The sequence below is a fragment of the Quercus lobata genome, chromosome 7 (assembly GCF_001633185.2).
Source record: "Quercus lobata isolate SW786 chromosome 7, ValleyOak3.0 Primary Assembly, whole genome shotgun sequence".
In the NCBI taxonomy this organism is placed as follows: Eukaryota; Viridiplantae; Streptophyta; class Magnoliopsida; order Fagales; family Fagaceae; genus Quercus; species Quercus lobata.
In genome coordinates, this window is record NC_044910.1 from 36,088,808 (window position 1) to 36,105,724 (window position 16,917).

Genomic DNA, 16,917 nt, shown 5'->3' on the forward strand with positions numbered 1-16,917 from the left:
GAATCTGGTCACAAATACCTCCACATAGGACTTGTCCAAGTCGGAGTTAAACCATTGATCAGAGAAGGTTTAGACAACTCGGTCCTTATGGCCCTTAGGGATACTCGTCTTATCAGATTCAGAGACAGTCTCCTAGGAACCATAGAATCCAGTTTGAGTAACGGTCCAATTCATTTCGACTGTTTTCCAAACCTCACAGTTGCACTTGACGACCCTCATATCTTGAAGGTCCTCACCCTCAACATCAAAACCCATGGAATCTTCGTATTACATGGTACCAAGCAGCTTGCTCTTATATACAGAGTGTATTATAAGTGCATGAGGACAAACATGTCCGTCCAAGCTTTCGATAAGAGAAAACCAGGTGAAACCACTCTTATCCAAACCTCAGATGTTAGATCCACCGTTCAGGTACCCAAGAACCCTGAAATGGTCTGAAATAACATTTCCAGCACAATGGTCTTTAGAGAATGAAAATTATCCTCTACAGATCCAGAATCCTGTTAGGAATCCAGATCTAGATTATGTCCAGCAACTAGCCGACGGTTCGGTTAGACTTAGCTTTGACCAGTCTAGGTTTAGATCACCCTTAGAGTATGATGAACCCTTGCCCAGATCCTCGTTAGATCTGCACCAGGATACATACCAGGAACCAAGATCTAGATCCTTCGATCTACGTCCACCCTTTAGGCAGCCAACTATCCTCTTAAAAGATAGACCTGCATCCCAAAGTAGTTCGTCTAGAACACGAGCTCCTTTTCCTACGTCTAGAAGAGACTTAGGTGCCCAGTTTCAAGGTGTCAAAGACCACTCTCAGGTTAGTACCCCTTGTTACACAGCCAAGCAAGACTCAGTTGTTGATCAAGAAGAAGACAACAACAGTCAGGATAGTCTTAAACCCCCCTCACCATCAGGATCTGACTTTAGAAATCCTATTCAGCAGGAAACTGAATACGACCATCAGCTCCTCGTATTGACAAAGGAATTCATTCCTGATATGGACTACCTCGAAAAGGATTTTAATTCCGAAAAGAACCGGATTAAAAGAGAAGCCTATCGAGCAAACCATACCAGAGTACAAAAAGTTGAAGTTTTGGAGAAATGGAAGTTATTCATGAAAGAGGTAAAAGCAGATTATCCTTTCTTTGAATACTTTGAGAAACATTTCCATTGGCATAAAAAGAACTGTGTCAAGTCCAAACTTCCAGCAAAAACCATCCCATCACCAAAAGCTAGACATTCAGCTCGAAAAGCAGGGAAACCAGTCTCTCATTTACCAGAAGTAAATGTCTTAAAAGCTCACATATCTTCTAGTAGTTCTAATGAACCCTCCTCAGAAAGTGAAAAGGAGAAAGAACCTCTAGACGATCAGCTTGGTGATTCACCTGACCCTCCACCAAAGGTTTGGAAATCCAAATACAGAGGAAACCCAGCCTTTAAGGATTTCAAAAGGGAAAAGATTGTTTCCAGAGAATATAGACGCCTGAAATTAGAAGCAAGAGGCATCTATAGGAAACCCAATTCCTTGAAACTTCTCAAACCTAAAGCAAAAGGAAAATGCTTTAAGTGTGGAAAGAAGGGACATATCAAGAAAGAATGTCCAGGCAAATCCCCTACCCATTCCTTAGTATCTGAAGATATCTCCAAAATCCTAGAACTTGACCATCCAGAAAGTGAGTCTCCCAATAGTTCTATTAACCGAGAAATCTGTCAGATCTACCAAGATTCATCCTCTCCTAGAGTTCCAGATAGCACCTCTAGTAGCTCAGATGAAACCATTTCATGCACAAACAGCTGTTGTAGAAACAACACTGTTGAAGTTCTTTCTAAACAAGAAGAACTGCTCCTAGATCTCATAGAACAGATCAAGGACCCAGAAGAGAAATCTCAAAGACTTAGTGATTTCCACAAAACCCTAGTCAGAGAGCCCAGTGCATCCAAGCCTAGGATTCAGGAACCAAAAGTTGACTTGGAAAAAATCTACAATAGATTTACTAAATCCAAGAAAGAGATAACTGTCCATGATCTCCAGAAAGAGATTAAAGATACCAAGTCTGAGGCTAGAACCCTTAGGCAAGAATTAATCATCCTTAAGGTTGATCATGGTCTTATAGACCAAAGAGTCAAAAACCTTGAGTATACTTCCCATCGAGGCAATGAGAACAGAATCTCATTACAAAACCCTTCTGATGACGAAGTAGATGATAAAGTTAACCCTACTGCAGACATGGAACTAGAATCATCCAATGGATTGTTCTTGAAATCCATCAGTCGGATTAACTTCCAGAAATGGCATTCCAAAGTCAGGATTGTCATAAGCAAAGATTTTGAATTTGAGGTAGTTGCCCTAATAGATTCGGGTGCTGATCTCAATTGTATTCAAGAAGGTATTATTCCCCCTAAATACTTCCAGAAAACCAAAGAAAGGTTAAGTTCTGCAAGTGGTGGTAATATGCAGATTGAATTCAAAATCCCAGATGCACAGGTTTGCCAAGACAATACGTGCTTTAGAACCACTTTTGTCCTTGTCAAAAATATAACAGATAGGGTCATCCTAGGAAACCCATTCATGTGTCTGTTGTATCCTTTCATCACGGATAGTGAAGGAATCACTACCCACCCTTTTGGCCAGCCAGTCAAGTTTAAGTTTCTTAGAAACCCTGAACCAAAAGAGATCGAAATTCTCCAAAAAGTTTCTGTTTCTAAAAATCCTAATCTCACCATGGCCCAAACCTCCACTAATGGTCCAAATCAAGCCAAGAACCTTGATCAAATTGTACCAACCATCATATTTGATAATTCTTTGAGTCTTCTTCAACCTCATAAATTATCATCTCATCACATTGCATACAAAAGAATTTGCTCCATGACATCCCATGATTTTAACAAATATGTTTCAAAAATTAATCACATTGTTAACACATGGCAGGTCAAAAAGCAAAAAACTTTTTATAACTCCACTAGTAAGTGGACAATGGCATCTTCAAACAGGAACAAGGGGAAAGCCCCTATGCATGAAGGCGCTTCTCCTGGACAAGAACCCAGAGAAGTAACATCCCTTCTGGAACATGTTCCGCTTCAAATAACATTTTCAGGTGGTAATAAAACAATCACCTTGCATGAAGTTTTATCCAGGAATTTTCAATTTACAAATGGAGTCTATACAGGCCTTCCACCCTCCATCAAAATTGTCCTCGATAACCTTCAAAGAGCCTTTACCCAAAATAACAATCGCCTTTTCCAAAGAACCCTCAGAGCACTAGAATTGCACCTAGTTAACCTTGAGGCAGAAATTGAGATTGGAAAATTGTCCATTAGTCAACTCTTTGGCAAAGAGGATATCCATTCAATGGATACAACGACTATCATGGGCACGGACTACGCCAGGTTGAGTCTTAAGATTCAAAATCGGCTTAGGAGTGCTATTGCCAACTTGCCTTCTGATATACAACAACGTATATTTAGAAGCAAGGCTATGTCTGAATCATGTGACCAATGGTTCACGCATTTTCAAATTATGGTCACCACCCATTTCCCGGTTCTTGGTGAACAAGCAGATGCCATAAACACTGCCCTCATCCGCGAAACCTGGAACCAATACTTTGGAAGCAGTCACAGGGTTTATGAGAAACAACATCCTTTTCCTGGTCTAATAGTCAACTATGAAGACGGGGCAGACGATGATGACAGAAACCCAAGCTGGCTTTCAAGGATGTTTGAATATGGTTTCCTTAGACTTATCAAACTAACGAACCATGTTCAGATCAGCCAATTCCCTCAGATAATCCAACAGGTTGCAGCAAAGATCAAAAGTCCATTTGTATCCATCAGATGCTGGAGTACTCTCCCACAATGGGACGGTAACAATTGGATGACAGTTCAACCTGCTCACCACCTTGTACTCATTAATGGGTACACTCACAATGGCCCTTGGTATGAAGGTGATTCCTACCTCTCCTATGCTGATCCTTTGGCCCTCGTAGAATGTTGGAAAAACTATTTCAACAATGAACTACGAAATGTCACCGGAGAACTATGGGAAAATTACCACTTTGTAGGAAATACTGGCAGAATTACAGTATTCACCACCAAACCATATTCAGAGGCTTTCAACACAGAAGGAATCATCTGCCTTGATCCTCCTCATTATACAGCCCAGAAAGCAGACTACGAACCTCTTCTCTATTGTGGGTTTTGCAATCTGTTTGACAGGTACCATGAGCACGATCACTATGATGAGCCTCCTGCTTTTGATCCATATGAAGGGTATCCCTCTGGTTATGATACAGACTAGTATCTTCCCCAGAGTAGTTTCCAGACGCCCCAGAAGCACCAAAAACCCACCTTTGCAGAATCGGCTACTATTCAGAACAGTACCCGCACGCGCAAGGCTGCCATAAAGAGTTACTATTCCAGTAAAACAAAGGGACAAAACACTGTTCATAAACAGTGACCAGTTACTGTTCACTCCAACAGTGCCCAGACAGATTTATTGGAATTACTATTGCTTTCGGCTGAAAAGTTATTCACCTGAAGGTAAAAGCATTTCACCTCCCGTGATTTCAGCAGTCTCCTGATCTGATCCGAAGCTCCCTCCAGCTATAAAAGGGACTCTTCTCCTCAGTCTTCAGGAGGCTAAATTTCACACTTAGACCTCCTTTCTTCCAGAGCTCTTTACTTTGTACTCAGAACTACAATTGTAATCAGAATGGCTCTCTTCTCCCCTCTTCCCTTAGTTTACACCTGTAATAGCACTGCACGTGTAACCTATTTATGCTTCCGCCCCAGTGCCCTCATAGACGGCACCTCTTGTTGTAGCTTACCCCCATTTGGTATCAGAGCCATTTGAGCTCGATCGTAAGTGTTTGTAAGTTACTGTAATTATTTTCAATCAAGTTGGCCGGTTATACCGCCATAGTTATCCATTATTTTGTTGTGTTCATTACTTTAAAAGTATGTTATCTCTAACAAACATCATTTTGTTTTACATCTATTTTCTGATAGCACTTCCACTCCCATATGTTGCATTTTTCATCTACTACTTCATCTTAGCCAGTTTATACTGTTCTTTCTTTTTGTGGTAGGCTGAGCCTCCCGTTCATTCAAACTGTTTATTATCTTGTGATTATCTGTTTAAGCTAATCCTTTGCTTCCCAGTTATCTTCTTTTTCCATTCTTTGTTTCTTTCCCCACAATTTGTTGCAGATGTGTATTATGCTAGGTATTGTGTCAAGTTGTTATCCAGTAAATCTAGGAGTAATCCCAGTTCTGTGATTGTTTGCTACCCAGAAAGTCTAGAGTACCCAAGTTGAGCAGGAAGCCCGAGTCAATCTGTAATGCCCGTTGAGCCGTTAGCCAGGAGAGCGTTAGGCGTTAGGGTCGGAAACGATAGGGAAAGTACACTCAACAAAGCGAAATAGTGTAAGCAGTAGCAAGGTCTACAGAATGGTGTCCGAGCGGTCGTAAGTTGGTAACAAAGCACAATAGGCGTCCATACACACCCTGTTTCAGATCTAAGGTTAGATCCAGAAATTTGGAAGATAAAGGTAGTCTAGGTTGTAATTGGTTTCTTAGGCTTATAATCCAGAATGATAAATAGGATGTTTAGAAGGAGTGACTCTTCCACTTCAATCAGATCTAGCAGTACAAACCCACCTGAGATTCCACAAGAAGATGGAACAATCAACTCAGAGTCGTACCAGCTTTCAGATCTAGATCAGAAGTTAGGAGATTGGAACATACCTAAAGTTCCCACAACCCAGGTCTATAAGTCTTCGTCATGGTCTTTGAAAAAGTCTTTCAAGAACGACTACCATGTTAGGACTATAAAACAAGTCTACAGCATTAACAAGGAATATGAAACTTGTTATTTGCTATCCCCTGCAGCCATAAAAGCGCATAGGGAATCTGGTCACAAATACCTCCACATAGGACTTGTCCAAGTCGGAGTTAAACCATTGATCAGAGAAGGTTTAGACAACTCGGTCCTTATGGCCCTCAGAGATACCCGTCTCATCAGATTCAGAGACAGTCTCCTAGGAACCATAGAATCCAGTTTGAGTAACGGTCCAATTCATTTCGACTGTTTTCCAAACCTCACAGTTGCACTTGACGACCCTCATATCTTGAAGGTCCTCACCCTCAACATCAAAACCCATGGAATCTTCGTATTACATGGTACCAAGCAGCTTGCTCTTATATACAGAGTGTATTATAAGTGCATGAGGACAAACATGTCCGTCCAAGCTTTCGATAAGAGAAAACCAGGTGAAACCACTCTTATCCAAACCTCAGATGTTAGATCCACCGTTCAGGTACCAAGAACCCTGAAATGGTCTGAAATAACATTTCCAGCACAATGGTCTTTAGAGAATGAAAATTATCCTCTACAGATCCAGAATCCTGTTAGGAATCCAGATCTAGATTATGTCCAGCAACTAGCCGACGGTTCGGTTAGACTTAGCTTTGACCAGTCTAGGTTTAGATCACCCTTAGAGTATGATGAACCCTTGCCCAGATCCTCGTTAGATCTGCACCAGGATACATACCAGGAACCAAGATCTAGATCCTTCGATCTACGTCCACCCTTTAGGCAGCCAACTATCCTCTTAAAAGATAGACCTGCATCCCAAAGTAGTTCGTCTAGAACACGAGCTCCTACATCTAGAAGAGACTTAGGCCCGCAGTTCCAAGGTGTCAAAGACCACTCTCAGGTTAGTACCCCTTGTTACACAGCCAAGCAAGACTCAGTTGTTGATCAAGAAGAAGACAACAACAGTCAGGACGGTCTTAAACCCCCCTCACCATCAGGATCTGACTTTAGAAATCCTATTCAGCAGGAAACTGAATACGACCATCAGCTCCTCGTATTGACAAAGGAATTCATTCCTGATATGGACTACCTCGAAAAGGATTTTAATTCCGAAAAGAACCGGATTAAAAGAGAAGCCTATCGAGCAAACCATACCAGAGTACAAAAAGTTGAAGTTTTGGAGAAATGGAAGTTATTCATGAAAGAGGTAAAAGCAGATTATCCTTTCTTTGAATACTTTGAGAAACATTTCCATTGGCATAAAAAGAACTGTGTCAAGTCCAAACTTCCAGCAAAAACCATCCCATCACCAAAAGCTAGACATTCAGCTCGAAAAGCAGGGAAACCATTCTCTCCTTTCCCAGAAGTTAATGTCTTAGAAGCACATATATCTTCTAGTAGTTCTAATAAACCCTCCTCAGAAAGTGAAAAGGAGAAAGAACCTCTAGACGATCAGCTTGGTGATTCACCTGACCCTCCACCAAAGGTTTGGAAATCCAAATACAGAGGAAACCCAGCCTTTAAGGATTTCAAAAGGGAAAAGATTGTTTCCAGAGAATATAGACGCCTGAAATTAGAAGCAAGAGGCATCTATAGGAAACCCAATTCCTTGAAACTTCTCAAACCTAAAGCAAAAGGAAAATGCTTTAAGTGTGGAAAGAAGGGACATATCAAGAAAGAATGTCCAGGCAAATCCCCTACCCATTCCTTAGTATCTGAAGATATCTCCAAAATCCTAGAACTTGACCATCCAGAAAGTGAGTCTCCCAATAGTTCTATTAACCGAGAAATCTGTCAGATCTACCAAGATTCATCCTCTCCTAGAGTTCCAGATAGCACCTCTAGTAGCTCAGATGAAACCATTTCATGCACAAACAGCTGTTGTAGAAACAACACTGTTGAAGTTCTTTCTAAACAAGAAGAACTGCTCCTAGATCTCATAGAACAGATCAAGGACCCAGAAGAGAAATCTCAAAGACTTAGTGATTTCCACAAAACCCTAGTCAGAGAGCCCAGTGCATCCAAGCCTAGGATTCAGGAACCAAAAGTTGACTTGGAAAAAATCTACAATAGATTTACTAAATCCAAGAAAGAGATAACTGTCCATGATCTCCAGAAAGAGATTAAAGATACCAAGTCTGAGGCTAGAACCCTTAGGCAAGAATTAATCATCCTTAAGGTTGATCATGGTCTTATAGACCAAAGAGTCAAAAACCTTGAGTATACTTCCCATCGAGGCAATGAGAACAGAATCTCATTACAAAACCCTTCTGATGACGAAGTAGATGATAAAGTTAACCCTACTGCAGACATGGAACCAGAATCATCCAATGGATTGTTCTTGAAATCCATCAGTCGGATTAACTTCCAGAAATGGCATTCCAAAGTCAGGATTGTCATAAACAAAGATTTTGAATTTGAGGTAGTGGCCTTAATAGACTCAGGCGCTGATCTCAACTGCATTCAAGAAGGAATCATTCCCTCTAAATACTTCCGGAAAACCAGAGAAAGGTTAACTTCCGCAAGCGGTGGGAAAATGCAGATTGAATTCAAAATCCCAAAAGCACATGTTTGCCAAGACAATGCGTATTTCAAAACCACCTTTGTTCTTGTCAAAAATATGACAGATAGGGTCATCCTAGGAAACCCATTCATGTGTCTGTTATATCCTTTCACCACGGATAGTGAAGGAATCACTACCCACCCTTTTGGCCAGCCAGTCAAATTTAAGTTTCTTAGGAGTCCTAAACCTAAAGACATCAATAGTCTCCAAGAGGTTTCCATCTCCAAGACCCTTAATCTGATTAATGCCAAAACCCAACACCTTAAGTACCTTGGCCATGAACTAAGTTACAAAAGGACTGATGAGCAATTATCTTGCAAGAGTTACCAATCAGATATCAGAAAGTTTGAAGAAGAACTCAAGCACGAAGTATGCTCTGATCTTCCCACAGCCTTTTGGCATAGGAAAAGGCACGAAGTTGCACTACCGTATGTCAAAGATTTCCATGAAAAGAACATCCCTACAAAAGCCAGACCTATCCAAATGAGTCAAGAACTTATGGATACTTGTAAGACAGAAATAGAGGATCTTCTTAAAAAGGGAATCATTAGAAACTCTAGGTCACCATGGTCTTGTCCAGCCTTTTATGTCCAGAAAAACGCTGAGATAGAAAGAGGTGTCCCTAGACTTGTCATCAATTACAAGCCCCTTAACAAAGTCTTAGAGTGGATTAGGTATCCTATCCCCAACAAAAGAGACTTAGTCAACCGGCTTAGTAAAGCAGTGGTTTTCAGTAAGTTTGACATGAAGAGTGGTTTTTGGCAGATACAAATCAGTGAGTCTGATAGGTACAAGACAGCCTTCACCACACCCTTTGGTCATTACGAATGGAATGTAATGCCCTTTGGTCTCAAAAATGCACCTTCTGAATTCCAGAATATCATGAATGAGATTTTTAATCCATTCTCCAGTCATACCATTGTGTACATTGATGATGTACTCATCTTCTCAGAGTCCCTAGACAAACATTGGAAGCATCTCAGAACATTCTTCCAAACCATCAAGAAAAATGGTCTTGTTGTCTCGGCCCCGAAGATTAAACTCTTTCAGACAAGTGTTAGGTTCTTAGGTTTTGATATCAAACATGGAGTCATCAAACCCATAGATAGAGCCATCCAATTTGCTGAAAAGTTCCCTGATGAGATCCTAGAAAAGACCCAACTCCAAAGGTTCTTAGGATCCCTCAATTACATTTTTGATTTCTATCAAAACCTTAGGCAACAATGCAAGCCCCTTTTTGATAGACTCCGGACCAATCCCCCTCCTTGGACACCTAATCATACATTGGTTGTTCAACAGCTCAAAAAATATGTCAAGACACTCCCTTGCCTTGGAATCCCCTCTGAAAATTCCTTCAAGGTAGTCCAGACAGATGCCTCTAATATTGGTTATGGTGGCATTCTCCTTCAGCGTGTTAGTCCCACTTCCCCAGAACAGATTGTCTGTTTCCATTCAGGAATTTGGACTCCCACTCAACTCAACTATAGTACTATTAAAAAAGAGATTTTATCTATAGTACTATGCATTTCAAAATTTCAAAGCGATCTTTTGAATCAAAAGTTTTTAATAAGAATTGATTGTAAATCTGCAAAACATGTTTTAGAAAAAGATGTTCAAAACATTGCATCAAAACAGATTTTTGCACGTTGGCAAGCCATTCTTTCAGTTTTCGATTTTGACATTGAATTCATTGCAGGAACTCAAAACAGTATCCCTGATTTCCTAACCCGTGAATTTTTGCAGAATCCAGAACAAAATGTCCGGGAAAAAGCCCGTACAACCCCAACCTCCCAAAATGCCTAAACAGCATAACACTAGGAGTACCAGTCAGGCACAGAACCCTGGCCCTTTAGTACCCTTTTCCAGTTCACTAAAAAACCCACCTGTGTCACCATCCGTTGTTGCCAATCGTTATTTGGTTTCCACAATTCCCAAACCAAACTTCCAAAGGCCCCAAGGACAACACAGTTACAGTTCTGCCCTAGCCACATTGCCTCCCAAAGCAGTAGCTTCTCCTTCGAAAGTAGAAGAACCCTTTGGTCCAATCGTACCTAAACAGTCCTATACTCTCCCTCCCAAAACAGGTAGAGCTTCTTACATCAAGAAACCTTTTGTTCAGCATATCTCTTATGTAGAGCCCCATTTGGCCCACATAACGGATCCCTTGGCTTTAGCAAATGAAGTATTGCCTCATGAATGGCATTTCCTTCCCAAAAGCCCAGAGAAGAACATCAAATTCTATAAAGGCATTCTCACTCAAGAAAAGTCTGCCAGAATAGAAGATATCAGAGACAGGAACAATCCTTCTATTGTCCTGTACCATAAATTCATAATACAGAGTTTCGTAAGCTGCAAAGATTGGGGACATCCCTCCACTCTCAGAAAGCTCACTACACTCAAGGGCTCAGAACCCCTGTATAATTATTATGACTATATGGATGCATTTGAAAAAGTACTTTTCTTTCAAAATGAGACCTATGATCATTCATGGTTCATTCAGATTGATAGAAAGTTCAAAGGACAAATCCCTTCGTGGTTCCTCAAATGGTGGGAAATGTTTGGTCCAATGCCCCAGAATTGGCCTGAACCCCTTCAGGATGCACTAAGGTATTTTAGTTCCAGATTCCAGGTAGATAAGCATTCTTCCCAGTTTCCGGCTATCTTGCACATGACATTACAGTACAAGATCCACTGGATAAGTATGTGGAATTATGCGATCAACCAGAACTTACTCGATCGGGAATTCTTTGTAAAATGGTGGGATAAATTCAGACCAACTGATGCTATCAACCAATTGTATAAAGACTTTCCTCTTCCAGCACAAAAGTCTATAGCTCATTGCACAAGATCTCAATCCAGTCTAGACTCCGTCCAAATATCCGGAAAATCTAGCAAAGAACTTAAAGATCTTGCCCAACAGCTACTCCTCCAGTCAGCTCAGCTTGAGTCAGCAGAAAAGATTTCTCCTGCCTCCTCTGAAGCTTCTTACAATCGTGTCCCATTTGACCCATTCCAGGATGCTCAAGATCCTTATGATGGTTACAACTTGGACAGTGATTAGCCCAGTTCCTGTAAGGACCCTAGACGCTCCAGAACAGCTTCTAAGGCCTAGACTAAGCTCAAGAACCACCTTTGCTAATCCGGTTACTATTCAGAACAGTACCCGCACGCGCAAGGCTGCTATAAAGAGTTACTATTCCAGTAAAACAAAGGGACAAAACACTGTTCATAAACAGTGACCAGTTACTGTTCACTCCAACAGTGCCCAGACAGATTTATTGGAATTACTATTGCTTTCGGCTGAAAAGTTATTCACCTGAAGGTAAAAGCATTTCACCTCCCGTGATTTCAGCAGTCTCCTGATCTGATCCGAAGCTCCCTCCAGCTATAAAAGGGACTCTTCTCCTCAGTCTTCAGGAGGCTAAATTTCACACTTAGACCTCCTTTCTTCCAGAGCTCTTTACTTTGTACTCAGAACTACAATTGTAATCAGAATGGCTCTCTTCTCCCCTCTTCCCTTAGTTTACACCTGTAATAGCACTGCACGTGTAACCTATTTATGCTTCCGCCCCAGTGCCCTCATAGACGGCACCTCTTGTTGTAGCTTACCCCCATTTGGTATCAGAGCCATTTGAGCTCGATCGTAAGTGTTTGTAAGTTACTGTAATTATTTTCAATCAAGTTGGCCGGTTATACCGCCATAGTTATCCATTATTTTGTTGTGTTCATTACTTTAAAAGTATGTTATCTCTAACAAACATCATTTTGTTTTACATCTATTTTCTGATAGCACTTCCACTCCCATATGTTGCATTTTTCATCTACTACTTCATCTTAGCCAGTTTATACTGTTCTTTCTTTTTGTGGTAGGCTGAGCCTCCCGTTCATTCAAACTGTTTATTATCTTGTGATTATCTGTTTAAGCTAATCCTTTGCTTCCCAGTTATCTTCTTTTTCCATTCTTTGTTTCTTTCCCCACAATTTGTTGCAGATGTGTATTATGCTAGGTATTGTGTCAAGTTGTTATCCAGTAAATCTAGGAGTAATCCCAGTTCTGTGATTGTTTGCTACCCAGAAAGTCTAGAGTACCCAAGTTGAGCAGGAAGCCCGAGTCAATCTGTAATGCCCGTTGAGCCGTTAGCCAGGAGAGCGTTAGGCGTTAGGGTCGGAAACGATAGGGAAAGTACACTCAACAAAGCGAAATAGTGTAAGCAGTAGCAAGGTCTACAGAATGGTGTCCGAGCGGTCGTAAGTTGGTAACAAAGCACAATAGGCGTCCATACACACCCTGTTTCAGATCTAAGGTTAGATCCAGAAATTTGGAAGATAAAGGTAGTCTAGGTTGTAATTGGTTTCTTAGGCTTATAATTCAGAATGATAAATAGGATGTTTAGAAGGAGTGACTCTTCCACTTCAATTAGATCTAGCAGTACAAACCCACCTGAGATTCCACAAGAAGATGGAACAATCAACTCAGAGTCGTACCAGCTTTCAGATCTAGATCAGAAGTTAGGAGATTGGAACATACCTAAAGTTCCCACAACCCAGGTCTATAAGTCTTCGTCATGGTCTTTGAAAAAGTCTTTCAAGAACGACTACCATGTTAGGACTATAGAACAAGTCTACAGCATTAACAAGGAATATGAAACTTGTTATTTGCTATCCCCTGCAGCCATAAAAGCGCATAGGGAATCTGGTCACAAATACCTCCACATAGGACTTATCCAAGTCGGAGTTAAACCATTGATCAGAGAAGGTTTAGACAACAACAGTCAGGACAGTCTTAAACCCCCCTCACCATCAGGATCTGACGGTAGAAATCCTATTCAGCAGGAAACTGAATACGACCATCAGCTCCTCGTATTGACAAAGGAATTCATTCCTGATATGGACTACCTCGAAAAGGATTTTAATTCCGAAAAGAACCGGATTAAAAGAGAAGCCTATCGAGCAAACCATACCAGAGAACAAAAAGTTGAAGTTTTGGAGAAATGGAAGATATTCATGAAAGAGGTAAAAGCAGATTATCCCTTCTTTGAATACTTTGAGAAACATTTCCAATGGCATAAAAAGAACTGTGTCATTACCAAAACCAACTGGAAGTTACTTCCCAAAAAGGATGCACCAAGCTCTAGCAATCCAGAAATTGTTAGGACTAGCCATCCTCCTCAAGAAGCCATACTCTTTAACCAGCGTGGTACCGATGTTATTGCCTCTCCTTTCAAATGTGCTACAACCCCAGATGAAAAGGTTGTCAGGAAATTAATAGAGCAAAACAACTATACCAACCAATGTTTAGGAGTCATAGGAAAACAGCTTGATAGGATAGAAGATAGGATTGACAACAAGGTCCTCCTCCAACCAGGAACCCCTTGCAAACCAATCCAACCTCTAGAAAACCCTTTAGTCAAGCTTCCCACAACCAGACAAGCTAGCCTCAAACCAAAGGAGCAAACTGCCCTGAAGGAAATGGCTCAAAAGCTTGATGATCTCGTGAAAAAGGAACCAAACTCTCCATCACCAGATCCAACCTCAACTAGTAGGGACCCTAGACTTGAATCTCGGGTTGTTGCCCTACATACCCACACAGCCTCTAGTAGTTCTAGTACAACCTCCTCTGAAAATGAAAAGGAGATAGAACACCTAGAAGATCAATTTCGAGGTTTACAGGTAAATAAGCTTTACCAACCCAAGGTAACGCCAACTAGCCTTACCAAAAATTGGTACCCTAGACCAACACCTCCAGACCTCCAATTCGAGGAAAGAACCATGCAATTTACAGTGTCCAGTGGAAAACTCTATGAATGGAACATAGATGGTTTATCTGAGCAAGAAATCCAAAACAAAATCCAGCATATAACCATGGTAGCAAATAACTATCTCAATGATGGTATTCCAAACACCGAGGTTGTAGAGCTCATTGTTTTAGGATTTACTGGGAAATTGTTGAATTGGTGGAATCATTGTATGACAACCACTTCAAAGGAAGACATTAAGCATGCTGTTCAAAAAGATGAGGACGAGAACCCTATCTTTGACGAACGCATAGGAAGAGGTATCCCTGATGGAGTCAATACCCTGATCTACACGATCATGAAACACTTCATAGGTAAACCTAGCAATGTCACATCTAGGATTTACGACCAGTTGAGTAACCTTAGATGTAAAAACCTTGGAGAATACCGGTGGTATGAAGATGTGTTCACCACCCGTGTCATGCATAGAAGCGATTGTAACTCTCCATTTTGGAAGGAGAAGTTTATCAATGGCTTACCCACACTGTTTGGACAAAAGGTCAAAGAAACTCTTGCCAGCTCTTTAGGTATCATAGATTATGATAACCTAACCTATGGAGACATCTCAAGCACAATCCGAAATGAAGGGATGAAGATGTGCAGAGATCTCAAGATCCAGAGCCAAGCTAACAAGAGCAAAGCCAAGTACGAAATAGGGAATTTCTGTACCCAATATGGCTTACCTTCCATCATTCCCAAAAGGAAATCCAAACACAGAGGCGAAGAACCCTCTGAGAAACCCCATAGGAGAAAACCTACCTCTAAACACCATAGGCGTCAAAAGTTTACAACTAATGACTTCTATAGGAAAGGTAGATCCAGCCCTCCAAAGAAATCCACACCTCAAGCATCAGGAACATGCTATAATTGTGGAAAGAAAGGTCATTACCAAAAAGAGTGTAAAGCTAAGGCAAAAACCCTTATCAATACCCTCATTAGTGACCAACCCAGTAAGCAAGAGATCTTCAAACTCTTAGAACTCGATCACCTAAGCAGTGAGTCTAGTGACCAAGAGAAACACCAGTTGTTTAGGACATCCTCTGAAACCTCTAGAGTATCTTCTAGTTCCTCTAGTGACACGGATGAAATCCTAGCCTGCAAGGATAGTTGTTGTAGAAACAAAACTATCCATGTTTTGTCTAAACAAGAAGAACTGCTCCTCGATCTCATAGAACAGATCAAGGACCCTGAGGAGAAAGCTCAAAGGCTTAGTGAGTTCCATAAAACCCTAGTCAAGGAAACAAGCACATCCAAACCTAGGTTTCAGGAACCCAAAGTCGATTTGGAAAAAATCTACAACAGGTTTACCAAATCAAAGAAAGAGGTAACCATCCAAGATCTCCAGAAAGAGATTAAGGATACCAAAGCTGAGATGAGAAACCTTAAGCAAGAATTAACCATCCTTAGGGTTGATCATGGTCTCATGGACCTTAGGGTCAAAAATCTGGAGTTTACTTCACATCAAGGCAATGAGGACAGAATCTCATTACAGAACCCTTCTGATAACGAAGTAGATGAAACAGTTAATCCTACTGCAGAAATGGAACCAGAACCTGGAACGTTCTTGTCAACCATCAGTAGTATTAACTTCCAGAAATGGCATTCCAAAGTCAGGATTGTCATAAGCAAAGATTTTGAATTTGAGGTAGTTGCCCTAATAGATTCGGGTGCTGATCTCAATTGTATTCAAGAAGGTATTATTCCCCCTAAATACTTCCAGAAAACCAAAGAAAGGTTAACTTCTGCAAGTGGTGGTAATATGCAGATTGAATTCAAAATCCCAGATGCACAGGTTTGCCAAGACAATACGTGCTTTAGAACCACTTTTGTCCTTGTCAAAAATATAACAGATAGGGTCATCCTAGGAAACCCATTCATGTGTCTGTTATACCCCTTCATCACGGATAGTGAAGGAATCACTACCCATCCTTTTGGCCAGCCAGTTAAGTTTAAATTTCTTAGGAACCCAGAACCTACAGAGATTGAATGTCTCCAAAAAGTTTCAGTTTCCAGAAATCTTAACCTTGCCAAAACCTTTTCATATGGTCCAAATCAAGCCAAGAACCTTGATCAAAATGTACCATTAATCATATTTGATAATTCTTTGAGTCTCCTTCAATCTCATAAATTATCATCTCATCACATTGCATACAAAAGAATTTGCTCCATAACATCCCATGATTTTAACAAATATGTTTCAAAAATTAATCACATTGTTAACACATGGCAGGTCAAAAAGCAAAAATCTTTTTATAACTCCACTAGTAAGTGGACAATGGCATCCTCAAGCAGGAACAAGGGGAAAGCCCCTATGCATGAAGGCGCTTCTCCTGGACCAGAACCCAGAGAAGTAACATCCCTTCTAGAACATGTTCCGCTTCAAATAACATTTTCAGGTGGTAATAAAAGAATCACATTGCATGAAGTTTTATCCAGGAACTTTCAATTTACAAATGGAGTCTATACAGGCCTTCCACCCTCCATCAAAATTGTCCTCGATAACCTTCAAAGAGCCTTTACCCAAAATAACAATCGCCTTTTCCAAAGAACCCTCAGAGCACTAGAATTGCACCTAGTTAACCTTGAGGCAGAAATTGAGATTGGAAAATTGTCCATTAGTCAACTCTTTGGCAAAGAGGATATCCATTCAATGGATACAACGACTATCATGGGCACGGACTACGCCAGGTTGAGTCTTAAGATTCAAAATCGGCTTAGGAGTGCTATTGCCAACTTGCCTTCTGATA